At 35.9% G+C, this 13,117-nt stretch overlaps 1 pseudogene; it reads right to left on the bottom strand.

The window, feature by feature from the left end:
• Nucleotides 1-2,187: 2,187 nt before the first annotated feature.
• On the bottom strand, nt 2,188-3,086 carry LOC111552415 (annotated as a pseudogene).
• Between the last annotated feature and the right edge of the window lie 10,031 nt (nt 3,087-13,117).

The following is a 13,117-nucleotide window of genomic DNA, read 5'->3' as shown; positions in this document are numbered from 1 at the left end:
TTATTTAATTCTTATTTAGAAATTACAATGTATCAGGCACTATTCAAAGAGTTTATACATATTAGTTTATTTGATATTCTAACAGCCATATGAAGTGGTTACTATTAGTTTTCCTATTTTATAGATGAGGAATTTATAATTCCAGACAGATTAACTTAACAAAGTTCACATAGCTATGAAACTGATGTTCATATATAGAAAAGTATTTTAATTTGATCTTATTGCCTTTCACCCTGCTAAATTCTGTTATTTCTAATAATTTATCCATAAATTTAACTGAATTTCCTATGTGTACAATGAATCATATGTGAGAAAAGAATAACTTCCTGTATTTGATTGAAAAATAAAAATTGTGTATATTTATTGTGTACAATATATTGCTTTGAAATATGTATATATTATGGAATGGCTAGGTTGAGGTAATTAGCATATGCATTACCTCGTTTACTTACCTTTTATTTTTGGTGAAAACACTTAAAATCTACTCAGGAATTTTAAAGAATATAATACATTTTAATTAACTTGATTCACCATATTGGAAAGTAGATCTCTTGAATTTATTCCTCCTAACTCATATTTTGTATCCTTTGACTAACATCTCCCTGCCTCCCTCACCATCACTAGTCCCTGGTAACCACCCTTCTTTCTATATCTATGAGTCCAATTCTTTTCATTTCCACATATAAGCGAAATTATATGGTGCTACTCTTTTTATGCCTAGCTTATTTCACTTTACATAATGTCCTCCAGGTTCATTCATGTTGTCACAAACGGCAGGATTTCCTTCTTTTTATAGTTGAATAGTATTCCATTGTTTGTATATATTCCACATTTTCTTTATCCATTTATGTGTTGTTGGATACTTGATTTTCTTTCCTATCTTGTGTATTGTAAACAGTGTTGAAATGAACACGAGACTGCAGGTATTTCTTGGATATACTCATGTAATTTCCTTTAAATATCTAGCCAGTAGTGGGATTGCTGGATCATATGGCAGTTAAATCTTTACACAGTTTGCATAGTGGCTGTCCTAATTTAAATGTTCTATCATTTTAAAATCTTATGTCTTTATGCAGCCTTATAACAATAATTCGTTGAATTTATTGATAATTGATTTATGAGCTTAAATTGTGATCGTTTTTGTAAATGTGTGAGAGCAACTTGTATTGTTTAATTGTGGGGCAGAAATCTTCATCTTTCCATTATATTGTGCTTATTATTTGTGATGTTCTCCTAACACCTCAGAAAAAAATTTACCTTTGTGTTTTTTTTTCTTTTCAAATCTCATACCTTATGTTTTCTACATAGTATAAATTCATTGGCATTTATTGATAATTGATTCACTGCTTATAATGTGCTTATTTATAAACTGTTTTATATTTGGTTGAGAACAAATTGTATTCTCTTGTTTGGGGACAGAATTCCAGATCATACTACTAGGCCATGCTTGTTAACTATGTTGTTCATATATTTTCTATCTTTACTAATGTTTTAACTATTTTATCTATCAAGTTAAAAACATGAATTGAAATATTCTACTGTAGGAATAGATGTATAAAGTTTCTCCCTATTGTTTTATCAATATTTCTATTAATATATTTTGAGGCTAGTTTATTAATGTATGCTTGTTTTCTTCATGAACATTTTGCAGGGAAATTATCTAGTCGTAAGGATTCTTTTTGTCTTAAAGTTTATTCTCTCTTAAATGACACATTTTTGCTGGGTAAAAAGTTTTGATTTCTAATCATTTTCTTATAATACTGTAGAGATATTATTTTAGTCTTTTGGTTTCATTTATTGCTGTGAGACATCTTCCCTTGGTGTCATTTATGTTACTTTAAAATGATTGGTCTTTACACTCTAGTTTTTTTTTTTTTTCTTTTCCTTCTTAATTTTTTTAATTTTGGTGCACTGCAACTGCCATATCATGTGACTAAGTATGTAATATTTACTGCGCGTATTAGCTTCTTCTATCTGTGGATTCAAGTTTGGCATTACTTCTGAAATGTTGTCAGTCATTTTTCTTTAAATATTCCCGCCTCTTCATTTCCAGTGTATTTTCCACTAAACTCGACTCGCATTATTTTATCTTCAATATTTTTAAACTTCTCATTTATATTTGTCTTCTGGCTTATCTATACTGCTTATTTCTTCCAATTTTCTTTTTTTTTTTTTTTCAGGCTTAATTCACTTTATTTTTCTTGTATAAAAACCCCATGTTGTAGCCACAGCTGGAGCCTGGGTCCGTGGCACAGAGACTCTGGTGTGGGTCTTGACAAGGTGGTCAGTGAATTCTTGATAGGGAGACTTGGTAAATACAGTCTCCTTCCAGAGGTCAGGGGTCAGGTAGCTGTAGGTCTTAGAGATAGCATCAAAGGTGGCCTTAGTGAAGTTGCCCAGGGTGGCAGTGCAGCCCGGGCTGAGGTGTAGCAGTCATCGATACCAGCCGTCATGAGCAGCTTCTTGGGCACAGGCGCTGAGACGATGCCAGTGTCCCTGGGTGCAGGGATGAGGCACACAACACAGAGCCACAGAGACCTGTCACCTTGCAAGGGACGGTGTGGGGCTTGCCAATCTGGTTCCCCCAGTAACCTCTGCGCACGGGGTCAATGGAGCATTTGGCCAGGATGATGGCCCCACGAATGGCGGTGGCCACCTCCTTGGAGCACTTAACACCGAGGCCGACGTGGCCGTTGTAGTCCCCGATAGCAACGCCTTGAACCTGGTGCGCTGGCCAGCACGGGTCTGCTTCTGCACTGGCATAATCTTCAAAACCTTGTCTTTGAGAGAGGCCCCCAAGAAAAAGTCAATGATCTCAGATTCCTTAATGGGCAGGGAGAAGAGGTAGATCTCCTTCAGGGACTTGATCCTCATGTCCTTGACCAAGCAGCCCAGCTTGGTGACGAGCATCCACTCCTTATCCTCGGCCTTGCCTCCACCAGCTCTGCAGCCCCAGCCCCATCCACGGCCGCGACCCTGGCCCCGGATGCCACTGCCGAAACCTCCCCGAAAGCCACCGTGGTTCCCCCCATCCCAGGGCCACCAGGGCCTCCGGGCCCTGCCGCTGCACCAGCATCATCTGCCATTTGGTGTTTTCTCAGAGAAGAAGCTTCTTCCAATTTTCAAATATCTGTTCAGAGTGGTGTTTGTTTGTTTTTGTTTTTTTTTTGTTTTTTGTTTTTGAGACAGAGCCTTGCTCTGTCACCCAGGCTGGAGTGCCCTGGTGCAATCTTGGCTCAATGCACCCTCCGCCTGCTGGGTTCAAGAGATTCTGGTACCTCAGCCTCCAGAGTAGCTGGAACTACAGGCACCTGCCTTCATGCCTGGCTAATTTTTGTAGTTTTAGTGGAGACGGGGTTTCACTATGTTGGCCAGGCTGGCCTCAAACTCCTAACCTCAATTGATCTACACACATCAGCCTTCAGGATTTTGAATTTTTTTTTCCACACATGAAATATTTTCAGTTAAAGTTAAAATTATTATTTTCTTAGTAATTTCATTTTTTTTTTCATATTTTGCTGAACATCCCTAATAGCCTCTATTGACAGCTTAGTGTTTTATTCCATCCTCTTATTTCAGGGCTTGGCAAACTTTTCCATAAGTATCCAGATGTTAAATATTTTCGGGCCATGGACTATACAGTCTTTGTTATAACCATTCAACTCTGCTGTTACAGTATAAACACAACCATAGTAATGCAGAAACAAATGTAGTGGCTGTGTTTCAATAAAATTTTATTTACAAAAACATGTGGCTGGAGTATGGACTATAGTTTGCCAACCTCTGTCTGTCTATTTGTTTATACATTACATATATAGCTATTTTATTTCTGTGGATGGATGGATGGATAGATGGATAGAGCTGATAGATGATGGAAAGAGAGAGAGAGATTCAGGAACTACAAAGAACACCACTAAGATATTTCACAAGAAGATCTTAGTGAAAACTCCAAGGTCAAAATGAAGGAAAAAATGTTAAATGCAGCTAGAAAAAAAGGCCAGGTTGCCTACACAGGGAAGCCTATCAGACTAACAGTGGACCTCTCAGCAGAAACCCTACAAGCCAGGAGAGAGTGGAGGCCAATGTTCAACATTCTCAAAAAAAGAATTTTCAACACAGAATTTCATATCCAGTCAAACTAAGCTTCCTAAATGAAGGAGAAATAAAATCCTTTCCAGACAAGCAAATGGTGAGGGATTTCATCACCACCAGGCCTGCCTTGAAAGAGCTCTTGAAGGAAGCACTAAATTTGAGAAGATAACCCAATACCAGCCCCTGCAAAAACACACCAAAATAAAAACACCAATGACATTATGAAGAAACTGCATCAACTAGTGTGCAAAGTAATCAGGTTGCATTGTGATGACAGGATCAAATTCACACATAACAATATAAACCTTAATTGTAAATGGGCTAAATGCCCCCATTAAAAGACACAGATGAAGAGTCAAGACCCATTGGTGTGCTATATTCAGGAGACTCATCTCATGTGCAAAGACACACATAAGCTCAAATAAAAGGATGGAGGAAAATTTACCAAGCAAATGGAAAGCAAAAGAAAAAAATGCAGAGGTTGCAGTCTTAGCCTCTGACAAAACAGACTTTAAACCAACAAAGATGAAAAAAAAACAAAGAAAGGCATTACATAATGGTAAAGAGATTAATTCAACCAGAAGAGCTAACTATTCTAAATATATGTGTACCAAATGCAGGCACACCTAGGTTTATAAAACAACTTCTGGGAGACCAACAAAGAGACTTAGACACCCATCCAATAATACTGGGAGACTTTAACACCACACTGTCAATATTACACAGATCAATGAGAGAGAAAATTAACAAGGCTATTCAGGACTTAAGCTAATCTCTGAATCAAGTGGATCTACTAGATATTGACAGAACTCTCCACCCTAAATCAACAGAATATACATTCTTCTCAGTTCCACATGGCACTTATTCTAAAATCTACCACATAATTGGAAGTAAAACACTCCTCAGAAAACGCAAAAGAACTGAAATCATAACAGTCTCTCAGACCACAGTGAAATCAAATTATAACTCGGGTTTAAGAAAGTCACTCAAAACCACACAACTGCATGGAAATTGAACAACCTGTTCCTGAGTGACTCCTGGGTAAATAATGAAATTAAGGCAGAAATAAAGCTTTGAAATCAATGAAAACAAAGAGACAACATACCAGAATCTCTGGGACACAGTTAAAATAATGTTTAGAGGGAAATTTGTAGCACAAATGCCCACATCAGAAAGCTGGAAAGATCTCAAATCAATGCCCTAATAACATCACAATTAAAAGAGCTAGAGAGGCAAGAGCAAACAAATCCAAAAGCTAGCAAAAGACAAGAAATAACTAAGATCAGAACAGAACTGAAGGAGATAGAGACATGAAAAACCCTTCAAGAAAATCAATGAATCCAGCAGCTGGGCTTTTCTTTCTTTTTTATTTTTTTCTTAAAAAAAAAAAAAAAAAAACAGAATAGATAGACCACTAGCTAGAATAATAAAGAAGAAAAGAGAGAAACATCAAATAGACACAATAAAAAGGGATAAAGGGGATATCACCGCTAACTCCACAGAAATACCAACTACCATGAGAGAATACTACAAACACCTCTATACAAATAAACTAGAAAATCTAGAAGAAATGGATAAATTGCTGCACACATACACCCTCCAAAGACTAAACAAAGAAGTCAAATCCCTGAATGGACCAATAACAAGTTCTGAAATTGAGGCAGCAATTAATATACCACCTACGAAAAAAATCCCAGAACCAGATGGATTCACAATTGAATTCTACCAGAGACACAAAAAGGAGCTGGTACCATTCCTTTTGAAACTATTCCAAACAATTGAAAAGAACGGACTTCTCCCTAACTCATTTTATGAGGCCAGCATCATCCTGATACCAAAACCTGGCAGAGACAGAACAAAAAAAGAAAACTTCAGGCCAATATCCCTGATGAATATCGATGCAAAAACCTCAATAAAATACGGGCAAACCAAATCCAGCAGCATTTCAAAAACCTTATCCACCACAATCAGTTTATTTTGTCCCATGGGGTGCTCACTTGATGTGGTATTCTTCCCCTTCCCCTCGGAATGGGGCTTCCTGAGAACCAAACTCTAGTGATTGTTTTTGCTCTTCTGGATCTAGCTACTGGGCTTCGGGCTGGTGCTGGGGAGTATCTGCAAAGAGTCCTGTGATGTTATCTGTCTTCAGTTCTTGCAGCCCTGGACACCAGCATTTGCTCCGGTGGAGGTAGTAGGGAAGTGAATTGGACTCTGTGAGAGTCCTTGGTTGTGTTTTTGTTTAGTGCACTGGTTTTGTATTGGTAGGCCTCCAGCCAGGAAGTGGAGGTTTTAAGGGTCCATCAGCTGCAGTCTTATAAGGAGGTTGCAAACTTGCCCTAGGGACACCTGGTTATGTACTCAGGTTTCTCAGGTGGTGGGCAGGGCCATAGAACTCCCAAGAGATTATGACCTTTGTCTTTGGCTACCAGGGTGGGTAAAGAAAGACCACCAGGTGGGGTCAGGGATAGGCATTTAGTATATTCAGAAGCATTTTATTCTTTTTGATGCTCTTTTAAATGGAATTGCTTTCTTAATTTCACTTTGGATCACTAGTATATAAAAATAAAATTAATTTTTGTATATTGATCCTGTACCCCACAACTTTGCTAGATCTATATTAGTTCTAATAGTATTTTAGTGGATGCCTAGAATTCTTCATATATAAGTTCATATTATTTGCAAATAAAGATAATTTTTTTTTCTTTCCAATCTTGATGTCTTCAAGATAATTTTGATGGTGGAGAAGAACCAGGTACTGTCAGCTAGCTGAAAGCACACAGCAAAATACATAAATTGATGGTTGAAGTTCTGATTAAATGAATATCAGATAGGTGCACTGCAAATTCTTTTTGAAGCAAAGTTGCTGACCTTTTACCTAGGGTTCCTTAAACTCTCCCTGTTTAGAAATGTCATTAATCTAAGAGTTTGAAAAGAGACTGAATGAACCTTCAGTGGAAGCAGATCAAATTAGAAGGTTATAGGTTCACAGGGGCATTGAACTTATAGGACCATAATATATATTTTACTGGCATAGCAAGAAGATTAAAATAGATGGCATCATAGTATCATGCTGTATTCACAACATGTACATATATGTGAGCATATAAGGATAATCAATTTTATAAAAAGTAATCAAAATTAGGATGACAAAGAAGCAACCATGACCAAAAAAATCATACAAGGTTTCCTTTTTTTTGCTAGATATTGTTGCTCAAAACCAGTTTCAGCAATGTATATATCTCATAGTTTAAGTATAATGTAAATAACTACCATACATATAAAACCCATATTGCAATATAGGTTCTAAGACATTAGCCAAGAAATTATAAAACTAACTTTTATGGTTGTCCTTTTTAGACAGACCTTTCAAGCATATCCTGTAAGTATAACATGCTACTTTTTTTGCCAATAATTTCCATTAATTTCTCTTCACTTTTACCTTTAGAGGCAGTATGAGGAAATATTTGAAGTTATACTACCACAAGGTGCCCTACAAGTTATTTTTTTCTCTGGGTACTTCTTGGCAGCTGTCTGCATGACATGTGATACATTCTAATCCTAGGGTTGGATAAGTCCATTTCATGGTTATAACATAAAGCTTTCATGAAACTGTATAAGGAGAAATGAATAAAACTCACCCAGAAGATAAATGTGGAAGTTTTGGCGGGGAATCTACATTTTCCTGTTGCTAATAGTTTTAATTTACCAGACTGACTTGCTTTAAATTACAAAATTTTTAAAGTTTCCTCCAAATCATCGAAATAGGACTGAATTCTAAACTTAAAAGAAGTTCAACTTTACATTGTATTAGTCTTCCCTCAACCCTAGTCTAAAAAAGAATAGACTGCATTTAATATTAAAGAAAAAAATGCCTTCTATTTGCATATCAAATGTTTAAAGCACTCTTCATACATTATCTTGATCTATTCAAAATTTTTGCACCTTAAATTAGTGGCAAATAATAATTTTTAATAGATCCTAAATTCCTCAAAGTCTAGTAGTATGTTTTTAATTTGCTTTTCTTTTCTTTTGAAGTTGTGTCTTTAAAAAATTATACTTCAATGTTTCATGAAATGTGTGGCAAAACATTATTACAGCATCCCTTAGTGTACGTTCATATCTATCCATTTGACTAAGCATAGAGGTACCAATGTGTTAGATGATTATAAAGTTTCTTCTTACTTGCTTATAAGACTCATCTCAGATTTATCCATTCTACATTAAGTAGGTTTTAATTAAGCTACTATGAATTTAAAGTTTAATTAGCTAGTGCTTCTGGTAAAAAATGTAGCTGCTGAGAAAAAATCATATAGCTGCTGATAGCTTGTTGCCAGCTTGGCAGCTCATGACTGCACTGTGGTGTGCCCTGCTGGACATCAACAATTTCAGAGAATGTTAGCATCAGATGAGAGCACTCTGTCATCAGAATGGAACAAGACAACACACTACAAATGTAGACATCACAGTGACAAATATCCTTCTCTCCTGGCAAATATGAATGACTACTGCTTCTTCTCCAGTGACAATTCCAGCCCAACTTAGCGTCTCCCACCTCCTAGACAAATTAATAGTATACTGAAATACAAATTGGCTCTACTACCTGATAGTACCTAATTCCAAACAAACCAATAGTTCCTTAAACTTTCCCTCAAATTACCCAGAAGAAGATTGAATTTATAATAATCCTATTATAAGTCTCTTACTTAACTCCTTCTCCACAATTTCTGTGGTGCATTATTTTCTTTACTGTAGCAAATTAATATACATAAATGTGTTTGACTATAATAGGTATGTTTCTGATGGTCTTTGGGTAGTGGGATTCATATATGCAAACATACACATATTTGGTCATGTATATTTAGAGTTACGTGCAATGACAGAGGGAGATACAAATACAGACAGAAAAAAAAAAATATGCCAGTTTCCTGGAAATAACTTATCAAATATTTAAGAAGTGCTAGATGAACAGCTGGACACTTGCACAAAATTAATGGAGAATAGTAATTTTTTGGCCAACACATTATAATATAACTAGGATTGGGTGATTCTGCATGATTTGAAAGAGACAGCAAAGCAAAGAACCCTATACGAGCTTTGAATTTTAAGAAAGTGAGTGTCTATTCCAGGAAAGCATTACTCTTTAAATGCTGCAAAATCTTGGAAAAGCACAAACAGTTGTCAATCCCCACTACTCTGGTGTTTTATGAAGAGCTGATCCTGAGCCACTGGAGGCTCTCCTGGAAGTTTCTTCTTCACTTCTTATTCAGGTCTGTTAAAATTTTGCTATTTTCAAACATGATGTTTCTTTGTTCCTAATGTTCCTGTGTAACTGTAGTCTTTCGGGCACACAATGAGGAAATTGGCCTTCAGACCTTATTTTAACACTCAATATTTGTAGCCACTGTGCTCAAATAGTCTTTTCAGTCAGGTCTCATTTCTCATTAGTTCCAGGATAAGCCAAGGACTTCACTCCAATTTGCTGTGAGCCGTGTTACCATTTTGAATTCTTCTCAGACCCTTTCTGCTTCCATCAGTTTGGTTTGTCACACTGACATCTGGTGGATGAGACGTTTGGTCCCAAACACTTCATCATGATACTTCATTTCAAATCAGTCACCACCAGTCACCACTGTAGATCAAACAAATGGTTGCCAATAAAGCGTTTGGCTATTTGAACTCTTGTGTTTGTTTTTTTCTTGTTTTCCACCGCTTCACCAATCTCAACTAGTTTTCTTCAACCTCCCAGGGGCTCTCAAATTTTCTCAAGACAGGAGTCACAAGAACAAATGCAGATTTATATGTCAGTAGTGATCAACCAACTTAGATTGTGCCTATATGTAGGTATTAATTTTAATCCTTGATTAATTTTACTGGTTCAGCTAATCTAGATGGACTTTATGAACTGATGTAGTCTTAAGTAGAGGCAAATCCAATATTTTTCTCTAAACTGTGAAGACAATTGAAACTGTTACAGGAATGGAGGTCGTCTAACTAATAGAAAGCTGTGAAATATACTTGTAGCACAGATTTTGCTTTTGAGTCCGCCTACATTTGTAGCAAAGATTTCACAGGCATTCACTTTTTTCCTTCACAAATTAAATGGGCAACCCATTCTTGATTAATTAAATAATACATCGTAAATGAAAAGATTTAAATGATTTTTACATTATGAAGGATTCTGAATTAGTATTTATCTTTATAATTATCTGTCATGTTAAAGATTTAGGCATCAGTAAATGAAGCCCCGTAAGATGTGTACATGGAATGCTGACAGTGAAAAGTCTAGTGAAACGGTAGCTTCTCTAGGAAATGCATTGAATTTGATTTTATCAGAAATAATGTATCCTATAAGATTTATAATTATTAAATAAACCATTTAAAAGAAGATACCTTCATTGTTTGCTAGTATGCAGTAAAAATGGGAAAATACAAAACAAGCAGCATAGTCAATAGTTTTTTAATGAAATAAAAGTTAAATAGAATCAGTTCTTGTGAAATAGAGAAAACTTAATTTTAGATATTTCTGTGACAGTAAAGATAGTATAACAATAAGCCAGAGGCATGAGACACTTTCTAGTTGATTTTAAATACTGCAGTTTTATTTTCTCAATCTACACTTTTAAGTAATACTACACAGAGAATGTAGTGGGTTCATTAACTACAGTAAATGTAAAACAGAAACATACTACTGAAATAGGCATTTTTAAAAAATCATCTTCCTAGTCAGGATAACTTTACTCTCTGCATCTCAAATTCTTATGTGTACTGCAGACATACTAAGATTAGGAACGTATTGATAACAAAAGTAAACAGTAAGAGTGACACCTTTTATCTAATGAGTGCTTTGTGCCTTCAGTTCTATCTTGCTAGGTCATCAAACCAGAGAGAGAAAAAAGACGCCTGTTTTTTTGAGACAAAACTAAACAAAATTTCTCTGAGGTCAGGAGAAATAAGGGTGACCAATCAAGAACTATCACCACCACATTTTTCCTTAGATGAGGGGATTCATCCTTCTGTTGTAACTTCATCTACACCATGGAATACAGTGCAGTCATAAAAAAGAATGAGTTCATATCCTTTGCAGGGACATGGATGAAGCTGGAAGCGATCATTCTCAGCAAACTAACACAGGAACAGAAAACCAAACACTGCATGTTCATACTCATAAGTGGGAGCTGAATAATAAGAATACATGGACACAGGGAGCGAAACATTACCCACCGGGGCCTGTCATGAGGTGGCAGACAGGGGGAGGGAGAGCATTAGGAGAAATACCTAATGCATGTGGGGCTTAAAACCTAGATGACCGGTTGATAGGCATTTTTATAGATAGCGAATTGGAGAACAAAAAGCACAATGGATTTTTCTCTGGAGCAAATTGTCCTGCTACACAATGGTGGTTAAAATTGATACCATTCTTGGAAAGTAATCTCCTCAAATGTCTCTGCTAAAGACCCCAAGCAAATGCTGGCAATTAAATGAACAATTTTATGATTTTGTTCTAGAGTACAAATTGAAGTTTAAATAAATGTAGTGTGCATCAATACATTTATTTAGAACAAACTAGTTTTAATGTGAGTCAAGGTTGAGCTCCTATTTGAGAAGTTTTCCTAGTATAGTCAATAAAAGAGTTTTGATTAAATTATAATATTTTGGTAAACACTCATAGCCATTTAACATTTTTACTCTGATTGTATAAAATGAGTGTTGCAAAAAAAAACCAGTTTGACACTTGTTTCATTGTCTCATGTTTATGATATTTGTAAGATATTTCAATAAATTTTTATATAAGAATATTTATATACTATTTATAAAAATAAGAAAAATATGAAAGCTCAGAACAAAAAGGAGATTAAATTATCCACTAAATTCTTGCTGGGTATGCAATCTTCCTGAAAATGATTACCTTGAGTCCTTTCTGCCTATTGTATTCCTTGAAAACCCATCACCCAGGGTTTCTTAGCTAATTAAAGGTACAAAATAATTACCAATACCAATCATCTTTGTTCTACATAAATGTCTTTTGTCTTAATCTTAGGTCCTGGGGTTTACTGACCAGTGTGGTTGCTTTGTTTGCAACTTTTAAATGCCGGTATATTTAAAACTGATTCAGGAAGCATGTTTTAAAAAGCAGATTTCTAGGCACCACACTTAGAGATTCTAATACATTATGTGTGTTGAGGCCCTAGGAATCTGCATTTTAATTTGTATCTGCAGCTGATTGTGAGGTAGGCTCACAAGCAAAACTTAAGGAATCCTGTGTATACTTCATAAGAATGATAAAGAGCTGGGCAAATGAAGTAAGTTAAATAGTGTATTGTTTCATGCCCCAGTAGTTTCTGAAATTTTATAGTAGAGTTTTGTTCTTCAACAGGACCTTCGCAGTTAATATAAATTTGAAGGTTGAGAGCACCTACAATTCATGAGCAAAAAAGGGAGACCATATACCTTTTCCCCTTGGTTCACTGTTAATTTGATCAGAGAGACTTAGAGGGATGTCAAATGGCCAAAGGTTTAATAGCAATCATTGGCTTCTGATTGGCATGTTAGAACTGGTACAGTATGCCAGTAATCTTAGTTGAGTGAGCACTTTCCCAGACAGATCTCTTTGCCACTTTAGGCCATTAGTATCTGTGCACAGCCAGATCAGGAATTGCACATATAGCAGATTGGAATTGTGATAGGAAGTGACTGAAGTCACCCAGTAGGATACTAGAGCCATTAATAAATACTGTTGGCAGATCAAACTTGATATGCTAAAATTTGCTATTTCAGAACATTTTGAGGTTAAAAGAAAAATTAAAAAGCCACATCTTTGAAGGCAACTGAGTTTATGATTAAGTTATGATTTAAATTGATTGTGTGTGTGTGTGTTTTCTGTTACTAGCACTCTGACCAAGTCTGAATTCACCAATAAAAAAGGGATAATGATGCCTATTGTGTAAGACTGCTGTGAAGATTAAAAGAGGCCAAAAACTTAAAAATGCTTTGCAGAGTCCCGGGAAAAAAATGTGTACAAATGTAT

This window comes from Piliocolobus tephrosceles, chromosome 8, assembly GCF_002776525.5.
Source record: "Piliocolobus tephrosceles isolate RC106 chromosome 8, ASM277652v3, whole genome shotgun sequence".
In the NCBI taxonomy this organism is placed as follows: Eukaryota; Metazoa; Chordata; class Mammalia; order Primates; family Cercopithecidae; genus Piliocolobus; species Piliocolobus tephrosceles.
Note: the sequence above shows the minus strand (reverse complement) of the source record. Positions and strands in the feature narration are given on the sequence as shown.